Source organism: Lactuca serriola, chromosome 1 (assembly GCF_051521515.1).
Source record: "Lactuca serriola cultivar US96UC23 chromosome 1, Lser_US96UC23_V15, whole genome shotgun sequence".
Lineage (NCBI taxonomy): Eukaryota > Viridiplantae > Streptophyta > Magnoliopsida > Asterales > Asteraceae > Lactuca > Lactuca serriola.
This window is the reverse complement of record NC_136408.1, coordinates 16,133,468-16,144,604: the sequence shown is the minus strand read 5'-3', so window position 1 is coordinate 16,144,604 and position 11,137 is coordinate 16,133,468. Positions and strand designations below refer to the sequence as shown.

The window sequence follows — 11,137 nt, the reverse complement described above, 5'->3', positions numbered from 1 at the left end:
AAAGTTTGCAGGTAGAAGTGCTACATGCTGAAATGTGATTATATCACATTAGAAAATGAAGGAAGGTATATTCCATTCTGGAATTTAACTTTATTAAAGACCGAGTCTAAGCATCGTGCGATGAGAGGTCAATAGAACACGACCCATCGGTTTGTTACAATAGATAAAGGAAAGCATTTATCCTGAGAAGAAGAAGGAGTCCATAATAACGACTTATTTGGTAACTCTAGGGTTACGATTGAAAGTACAACATAGTACGATAAGCAGATGCAAGATTTGACATCTTCTGCGGTCATGAAAGCCATAGAGTTAAATACTCTTTCGAGGAAACATAGAAGTTACGGTTATTACCTAGGATGAATAAATAACGTGTGGAATCATTATACAAGTTCTACTTTCGTTGATGATTCCGGGACGTAATCATCCTAAGCGGGAGATAATTGTAACGCCCATAGATCAGGGCTAGTCAATTTAGAGACGTTAAGCGTCAAAAATGACTTTTTGATGGAAGATTATTTTGAAAGAATAATATTAACTAAGTTTTAGTATATGTTACAAGGATTCCGTACATATAAAGAACGTCCAAATCTGACTTCGTATGAGGAAGTTATGATTTTTCTAAGTTTCAACTTAGCGGTAGGCAGCCCGAAATACTCGATTTGAGATCGAGCGGTTTTTAGCCGAAGCAATCTAAACGAGAATCGAAGATCTCATTGTTGGTATCGAAGCGATAAAAAGTTAGGCGAGAACGGACGTCAATCGAAGAAGTTATGAAATTATAACGAAATTTTCTGTCCCGGCCTATTAAAAATAAATAATAAAAATAAATCAAAATTAGCCGACGAAGTCTAAATGAAAGTTGTAGAGCGTAGTCTCACCTACGCGTGGATATAAAGAACGTCGAAAACGGAGTTCATATGAAGGAGATATGAATTTTCGAAGTTTATTAAAGAATTAATAATTAAATTTAATTATTAAATCCGGCATTATCCGAAGGGGAGTCACCAGGCATATCCGAAGTACGCCCAGCGTACTGCTGTACGCCCCGTGTACAGCGAAGCATGACGACCTTCGCACTCGAGTTCTTCGGATGACGAACGCGATGACGATTTCGGACGAGTACGCCCCGCGTACTCCGAGGCTCCAGCCTCCTATAAATAGGATGCGAGGGTTCCGGGCTTATTTGCTCATTTCTCCTTGTTTTTGTGCCGAAGCTCTGCGTGTAAACCCCCGAAGCCATCCCGACACCCCGGATCTCATATCCAAGTTAAGAAGGAAGTTTTACGCTCCCGAGATCCCATGAAGTGCGATTCCCGAGCCGAAGCTCTGCCCGCAAGAAGTTCAATTTTTGTGGAGATCTTCCAGATCTACCGAAGAATACTACTTCTGTAAGTCGTAGTGCTGTCCGATCATCTTCTGATCAAGTAAGTGTGTGGTTACTTTCTTCTAACGCATAATTATGAAGTATTTTATACGAAATACGTGTTATGTGTATAATTTTGTTGTTATGTGTGTGAATGTATATTCACTTTCTTGTATCTCATAAATCGGATTTATTCTCTATGAAATACGTGTTATGTGGGTGTGCCTCATCTGTTATGTGGAATAGGTATTGAATGAGAATGTTATACAGGTTTTAAACTATGTATAAAAATATATATTTTTATCTACTAATTTGTTGGGTAGAACATGGGTAGATAGTTGATGTGTGAAAAACAGATGAGAGGCCCCGATGTTGTTGTTGTTGATCTAGTTATTCAGCGAGTATAGATTAGACCAAGAGGTTAATTTTAGATCCGGGAGTATGGATCAGGTAAAGAGATAAAAACTTGTTATTAGTCCGGGAGTATGGATTAAGACTAAGTTAATTGTCCTTAGTCCGGGAGTATGGATTGGGCACAGTTATTGATCCGGGAGTATGGATCAGATCAGGATTAGGGTATAGATAATTGTCCTTATTCCGGGAGTATGGATTGGGTACAATTATTGATCCGGGAGTATGGATCAGATCAGGAGGTCAGTTTTAGATCCGTGAGTATGGATCAGGTAGTTGTAGATCCGTGAGTATGGATCGGGTGAAGAGGATAGTTTTAGATCCATGAGTAGGGATCAGGTAAAGAGGAAAATATTAGATACGAGAGTTTAGATCGTGTCATTGTGAGGATCGATGGGGTGGGATAAGAGTTGCCTTTATATGGTGAAATTGTGCAAGTTTGAATGTTCTATATTTATAAATATATGATATAACATTGTGGGATGAAAACCCTATATGCTCACCAGGCTCCCAAGCCTGACCCACTCAGTTTTCTTTGTATCACAGGTATTAATACGAAGACATATTTCACAGAGAGATTTAAAGGAGATATAAATCAATTGTGTAATTAAATGTAAGTTCTATTTATGTTTATATGTCTGTATCGGAACATGACATCCCGAGCTTTTATTATTAAAATGAAAAAAATACATTCCCTTTGAGAAATGTTTTGATAAGTTATTATCATGTCTTGTTTTGGAAACAAATTCCGCAACCGTTATCTTTAAAAGATTTCTCTGATTTTATAAAACAAAGCATAAACAAAATCGGTCTTTTCTGGCCGTGAAAATGGAGATGTCACACACAACATATAGCAGGACCACCTGAAACTATCCTACCACCATATGGCTATCCCACATAAGATGTCGTAAGAAAAACCTAAAGAAATAATTCATAAGTACTAAATGAATAAAAAAATAAAAATGACTTATTTTGCAATAAAAAAAATATTAAGGACTAAATGTGTACAAAAATATTAATGACTAAATGTGTACAAAATGATAAATATATTACCTTATTAAGTCATTTTTACCGGCTAACCTCGGGTACCCGGTCATAAGGAATAAATGTGTACAGTTTAACAAGTTGAAGGGGTAAATTGTAACGCCTGTGTTTCCGGGCTTGCCATTTTTAGCAATGTAATAGTCTAGGTTAACCTTTGTAACCCGTTTTGAAATAATAAGATTGTATTATTTGAATATTGTGTGTTTTGTGCTTAATTGCTTAATTACGTGGTTTGATTAATTAAGAATAAAAATAAGCGTCAAATTTTAAGTGTAATATAAACTTAATATCTTTGGTTAATGTTGTAGTAGTTGAAACGAGGTTTCCGAATCTATATAGAACGCCCAAATCTGACTTCGTATGAGGAAGTTATGATTTATCGAAGTTTCGGCTTAGCAGTATGCAACCTGTTTTACTCGATTTGAGATCGAGGGGTTTTTAGCCTAAGCAATCTAAATGAGAATCGAAGATCTCATTGTTGGTATCGAAGCGATAAAAAGTTAGGCGAAAACGGACGTCAAACGAAGAAGTTATGAATTTATAACGAAAGTTTTCTGTCCCGGCCTATTAAAAATAAATAATAATAATAAATTCAAAATTAGTCGACGAAGTCTAAACGAAAGTTGTAGAGCGTAGTCTCACCTTTCCGTGGATATAAAGAACGTCGAAAACGGAGTTTGTATGAAGAAGATATGAATTTCCGAAATTTATTAAATAAATTGTATTTATTTTTAATCATTAAATCCGACATTAGCCGAAGGCGAGTCAGCAGTCCGATCCGAGTTACGCCCCGCATACTCGAGTACGCCCCGCGTACTCCGAAGAGTGTTGACACTTCGGATGATGCATGCCATAACGACTTCAGAGCCCTGTACGCCCCGCGTACAGGCGTACGCCCCGCGTACTCCGAGGCTCCAGCCTCCTATAAATAGGATGCGAGGGCAGCCGACCCAATAGCCAATTTTCTCTCTTCTCTCTCCCATTTTGCATCGTTTTGCGTGCCAGAAATATCCCGAAGCCTCGGTATTGTTCCCGAGCCCCGAGGCAAGTCCCGAGATCCCGAAGATCCCGAGAAGTGCGGTTCCCGAGCCGAAGCTCTACCCGCGAGAAGTTCGATATTTGAAGAGATCTTCCAGATCTGCTGAGGATTACTACTTCTGCAAGCCGTAGTGCTGTCTGATCATCTTCTGATCAAGTGAGTGTTTAGTTACTTTCTTCTAACTCATAATTATGAAGTATTTTATACGGAATACGTATTATGTGTATAATTTTGTGGTTATGTGTGTGAATGTGTATTCACTTTCTTCTAACTCATAGATATGATTTATTCTCTATGAGATATGTGTTATGTGTGTGTGTGCCTCATCTGTTATGTGAAATATGTGTTGATTAAAGCATGCTATACAGGTTTTTAAACTATATATACAAATTGTATAATTTTTATCTACTAATATGTTGGGTAGAACATGGGTAGATAGTTGGTGTGTAATAAACAGATGAGAGGCCTCGTTGTTGTTTGATTTAGTCATCTAGCGGAGTTTAGATGACGACCACATACTTTTCTAGATAGTCTTGTGGAAACATTAGCAGGTTCGCCACCTGTAGGTGTTAATGAACTTGGGTGTTCATTCGTTGTACTCCATCCCCTTCACGGTTGCCTTATTTGACTTATATTGCTGAGGTACCCCCGAAGCATGTGTTGTCGCCCCGATGAAATATTCTTAGACTAGGTCCCTTATATTAGTTGTCTTAGGGACATTAAAGTGAGAATAACGGGAATGGGTAATTGGGTTATTGTTGGTTGGTGAAAATTAAATATGATTATTTATTGTGGGTTGAAAACCCTATATGCTCACCAGGCTCCCAAGCCTGACTCACTCAGTTTTAATTGTATTACAGGAAGTGGCGCAAGGGCATGAGATGGATGAACCATCAGTTGTTTTGTTTACAAGTCTGTATATGTATATATTTGTTGAATGACTTGTAATGTTATCGTTTATGCTTATTGGTCTGTATTGGAACATGACACCCCGAGTTTTGATTATAATGAAAATACATTTCTTTTATGAAATGCTTTGGTAAACATTGTTTTATCATGTTTTGTTTTTGGGAACAAATTCCGCAACTCTTTCAAATCAAAAGGATTTACTCTGAAAATATTTTAAAAGCATAAATGAAAATCGGTCTTTTCTGGCCGAGATTTTGGGGATGTCACATAAATGTAGACAAAAAAAAACTCAATGACTAAATTTGTACAAATTGAAAAATATATTAGCCTTTTAAGTCATTATCCCCGTAATAATCTCCAAACGTCCAAATCAGTGGGGTATGCAGCAAAAATGTAGAGAGATTTCGAGGTGTGGGGAGCAAGTTTCGAACTTGGAACATTTGCACACATTAAGGTGGAAAGGGAAACTGTTTTTCTCTTTAAAAAATACAATACAAACATTCCATTTCTCTTTCTCTGTACCAAACATGCGTTATCTTCCCCATTCCCTTTTTTTATTTATTAATTTTTTTTTTCAGTTTTCAGTTATCAATACTCAATATAGGTTATCTTGAATGTTGTTCCAGTGAAGCCGAAACCTTTTAGTCTGTATGCGTTCGATCCTCGTTAGAGTAGTGAAATATTTAAGGCAAGAGATGCAAGCAAGTCGTTTCTACAATTCTAGTTGTTAATAATGGCTAGAAGAGGTAGAAAACATGTTATTTTGTTTCAAATCCTATATAGCTAGTTGTGGTTGAAGTAAAGTTTTGGCCGGAAAGGAAACTCCGACTTCGGCGCTACCTTACTTATTTGAATATGAATGCCCCTCTATTATTTGGGGTTCTTTCTCTGTTCTTGAATGATGGCATCAGAAGATCTCGTAACATGTTTCTGCTTCCAATTTTAAGAAATTAGGAAGTTGAAGTTGAAGTTGTTCTTGTCAATAAGTATTTTTTCACTAATTCCGACCCTTTATGTTTATGGCAATGACATCAATCCCTGAAAAGGGTGCGTTTATTTTCCGATCACTTACCGACGTAATTGCCATCTCAATGTTGCTCCTACTCCAGTTTGGTGACAGTTCTTTAGCACCCAAATCAATTTACAAGCTAATTATTGTAAAACCTGTTGAAACAAGTGTACTAATTGAACTAAAATATGTCCCCATTGTGGCGTCATCTTGTAACGAATCATGTCCTAAATCAAACCCCCATCAAACCGGGCATTTGTGATCAAACTCAAGCTCTACTCAAAGTCTTTATGTATGATTTACCTCCGCAGTTTCACTTTGGATTAATAGGTTGGAGAGGAGATCAAAATCAAATCTAGCCTAATGTGAGTAATTTAAGTCAAATCCCTTCATACCCAAGTGCGATAAACATACAACACAGCATGGAGTATTGGCTTAAACTTGATCTTCTCTCTTCGGTTTCCCCAAATGTCTTTAGACCTTGTACTACAATTCTTGTAAAAAACTGACCCAATCGGATGTAATTTTCGTTCCATTTTTCAGTTCTTGGAGTTATAATCGTTAGCCCAAGATTCATTGGGATAAAAGAAACAGCATGGACTATGTTTTGCAAGAGAGATTGGTGTAATTTTTGAAGAATAGGAAGGAATGGAGGAGATCAAGAGGGAAAGATCATTTGATCATGGCTCACCATCCGAATAGCTTGCTCTTTGCAAGAACAAAATTGAGTTCTGCTATGTTGCTTCTTGCGGATTTTGGAAGGTATCCAGCTCAGATTGCGAATATTGATAAAAATATTATTGCACCTTACAAACATGTGGTTAGACGACTTAATGGTAGCGATTCACCTTCTTTTGAAAAGCGACCTATATTGGTGTTTTTCCAAGGAGGAATTCATAGGAAAGATGTAAGCTTCTTTTTTCCATGTCGTTCACATAACAAGATGTGACATAACATGTTATCCTATGTTTGGTGTGTATTGGAGTTTTATGGATACTCTCACACTAATGTCAATGAAACAAAAAGTACAACTTTTTATCCTACCCGAAAAAGATGGAACAATGTCTAACATAGACCAACTCTCGTTTGTGCAAAAGATATGAATGTCCTCCTATGTAACAAGCTAGGTCTTATTATTGTAATCTTGTTGTGTTTGCTAGTTTGTATTGATATGTTTTGAGTTTTACTCACATAGGGTGGAAGGATTCGTCAAATACTATACGACCTTTTGAAAGATGAAAAAGAGGTGCACTTCACATTCGGAAGGCCATCTCCAGATGAAATTCACATGGCGCCTATAGGGATGACTCATTCCAAATTCTACCTCAGTATTGCAGGAGACACCCCTTCATCTAACCGATTATTCGATGCCATTGTTAGTCATTGTTTACCCGTTATAATCAGTGATGACATCGAGTTGCCTTTTGAAGATGTTCTTGATTATACAAAATTCGCCATATTTGTTCGTGCATCAGATGCTGCTAGAAAAGGATACCTTATGAAACTTCTTAGAAGAGTTCAAAGAGAAAAATGGACTCAAATGTGGGAAAGATTGAAGCAAATTGCACCACATTTTGAGTACCAGCATCCATCACAGCCTGGTGATGTTGTTGACATGATTTGGCAAGCAGTTCATCGAAAGGTGTCTTCTAGACATAGTAAAGTTCATAGACAAAATCGATATCAAATGTCACAAAAGTTCTTAAATCAATATAAAATGGAGCGAGTTTTCCCGTTCTCAAAGCTTGTTGCTTTATGGAGAATATTAGTTAGTCCTTTCTCATACCAATATCCATCACAAAGATAAGAACTAAGGAGAGAAGGGGCTCATGAATAGGACAACTGAATACAAACTGACCTATATTCTCAGAAAAAAAATCTTGGCAATTTTCTTTCTTACATAGAACTTGTATTTCTATTTGATGTTTAAGATGATAAAAAAACTTGCATCTTGTAATAGAGTCTAATCTAGTTGAAATTCTCTTTTGGTTTATTGATTTGTATTCGGTTTGGATCTGTGCAGATTACATGCAGCTTAATGAATAGCTTTAGTGACATATTTGTGTTGTGGATGTTCCTTCACCACTTAATTTGTAGTTGGCGATGTAAGTTTTTGGCGATAGAGTCAATCCGTTGTTAAATCCCTTGTTGCATATTTTTCTAGTAGTAAACAAAACATGATTATAGAATATGACAACTTTTCCATTATTTTGGTTCTTTGGCTAATCTATATGTGACTACTTTATCATTATATTTCATTTAACCAAACGGTCTTTATGGTTTAATTTTCTTATATCAAATAGTTGTATATGGAAAAACAAGCGTAACAAAAAAAAAGATGCTTAATATCGTTATAAGCTCAAAATGTTATTGACAACAAAATCATGTTGATGTGTGTGCTAAGAAGTAATTCGATTTGTACACAATTTAGGTAAACTAAATTGTCTCTAGGTCTAAATTTATGGGACCTAATTCCCGTAAAAGAGAAACACAAGTTTTATTAGACAAAAAAATAGTTTTACACCGAATTTAAAGACAACAAATATTGTTCATGGAGCTCATCTTGTCCTGCAACTTAATAAAGAGAAATTAGTATTTAGTTACTCCGTGCATTGCAACAGGAAATTTCTTTGCAAAATGAAATACAATTATATATTTGTGAGACTCGCAAAAAAAATGATTGAAATGTATCTTGTTTGGTATAATACCACAAAATGACAATAAATTGAGAAATTATAATAATAATAAGTAATATTAAAAAAACAAAAATTATAAAAAGAAATTATGTAGAAGACCAAACATGTAACTTTAAAATATAATAAAGGACCAAAACCATAATTTATAAAATACCAATAATTTTACTTTAAGATTATGATAGATCAAAACTGTTACATCAAAATTTTTTGAAAGGAAAAAATATAAATATGAAAATCTGTTATGACGGGAGGCAAAATTGTTATTTCCAAATAAATATTTATTTTATATCTTGTATTATATGTTTTAAAACTTGTGATATGATCTGAATTTAGCCTGAAAATGAACAAACTAAATGAAAGGTTTTTTACTTTCACATCACCCGACATTGCAATTTAACGTTTATATAACAATCATGCTTCATCAAATGCTTTTCCTAATATGTGTTTAATGTTTATTATATTATCTTTCAAACCTATAAAAGTTCTCCATCTTAGACAAATATTTTCCTTTCATTAACAATCCATAAATGATCCATCTTTCAATCTAGGCGTGTCCCACATGTAGTTTTTTTTTTTTTTTTAGCATCTAGCTTTTAACATCTAAGAAAAAGCTCGAAAAAGGATTTTTTTTTTTTTTTTTTTTTATTGGTAGGATCTTTTAGCCTTTTAGCTATAACAAAAAGCTCCAAACTTAAAAACTATTCCAAATAGCGTTAACAAAAAAACACTTTTTATAATTTTACAAATTGACTTTTTATAGAAGGGCATATATTTTATAAACCAAAACCAGAAAGACGTTAGAAAAAACCAAAAAAACAAATTACATGACAACAAGAGACAAATTTTTCAACCAACTCATATAAACGAACCTTTCCATCTACTATGACACCAAGAATACGCCTGCATAAAGCGTAATGATACTATCAAAAACTAGCTTTTTTTTAAGAGGAACCTTTTCAAAAAAAACATTTTGTTCCTAAAATTCCAAATATGCCCAATAAGAAAAAATGCCTCTAGAAAATCCTTAGCAATCTTGTTAAGTTGCAAACTCCCAAGCCAAGCAAACCGGTCCTCATGGGAGAAAATTGTGGGACAATTTAAACCCCACAAATACATCGTTTTTTTTCCAAAAGAGACAACACCATTGAATAAGAATAGAATAAGTGATTTGACCTATTCCACACCAGTATTATGTTAGCGGACTATATGTGTTGTATTATGTATATTGTATTGAGCCTATTATTAGTTAGTCTTGTATGTACTGGTCCCTTATGTATTCGACCCACTACACTCTTATACATATACGCTTTCAGTAATGCATTGCAATTCATGGGGAATACAAGAGTTTACATGGTGTCTTGGTAAAAAATTATCAAACTAATTTCGTAACCAAATTAATAAGTGTGGTGTGATGTTTGAAATAAGATGTAAAAAATGAAATGCTTAAGATCTTGAAATATGCTTAAGATCTTGGTCATGCCTAAGTTCATGGGAAGAAAATAATGATATTTAGAAAACCGTTAATTAAGAGTGTGTTATTTTGTTATGTAAATAAACATATTTTTATGTGTTTGGGACAAAATAGTGTTAAGATTATGTACTAACTAAATGTAGATAATAAATCTCAAGATACTCAGAAAGATGCCAAGATACCAGAAAATATCATGATAATGACAAATAAAATAGATTAAAGATCAAGTAAATATGTGGAAATGATATAATCAATCAAACAACAGAAATTAAATGAAAATAAATGCAAGAACTCAACAAATTATGAGGCAAGCCCTTAATCCTTTTGGATCTCCGATATAAAACTTCGGGAGGTGATGAAATCACCTACCTTAGAACTTATATTAAATCGAAATAAAATTATAAGTGCTAGTTGATCTAAGAGATGATGTAAAAGTGCTCAAGTGTCGAGAGAATAAGAGTGAAAGTGACAATGGGAATGTGTGTGTGTGTGATGATCAGTTAGGCTTATATATATATATATATATATATATATATATATATATATATATATATATATATATATATATATATAACAAAAATAAAAAATATACCGGCATTCTAGGGATCTTCCTTGATCCATACTTAACCCAACTTGTATGATAGTCATCAACACTCACAAGGCAATGACCATGTATTGTTGACATGGTCCACTTTTCTCTAGTCAAGCCTTTAGTTCCTGTATAAGATAATACAAGAAGCATAATGATAGTCCAAGATATTGATTAAATCCATGATCTTGGTCTTGCTCGGGATGTTAGCATAAGTTCAAGATATCAAGATAAATAGAGTAAGAAAATATGCCCATAACACATGGTATCAGGCTACACCCTAGTAGCCGATCCTACACCTCTTTTGTCAACCTTCTCTGTAACACCCGATTTCGCAGGGCATAACTCATTATTTTGGATGTAGGAGTTAATGTAGTATGTACGGTGTACCCATGTTATGCAAGGCGTAACTGCGCAAGGCACAACCCTAATTTTGGGGTCTTGGACCCTATTTAAGGACCTTAATCTCTTTGATGCCCTTCTTACCACCAACCTCCACCCTCTCCATCAGTCCTATCGAAACCCTAGCCCCATTTGTGAGAGTTTAAGTCCTTATTGTGATTTTTGTGTGTTTTGTGAATAAGGGAGTTCTTTAAAGAAGCATTG

At 34.9% G+C, this 11,137-nt stretch overlaps 1 pseudogene; it reads left to right on the top strand.

Moving 5' to 3' along the window:
- Positions 1–6,367: 6,367 nt before the first annotated feature.
- Positions 6,368–9,141, top strand: LOC145051997 (putative arabinosyltransferase ARAD1 pseudogene; annotated as a pseudogene).
- The last annotated feature ends 1,996 nt before the right edge of the window (positions 9,142–11,137 follow it).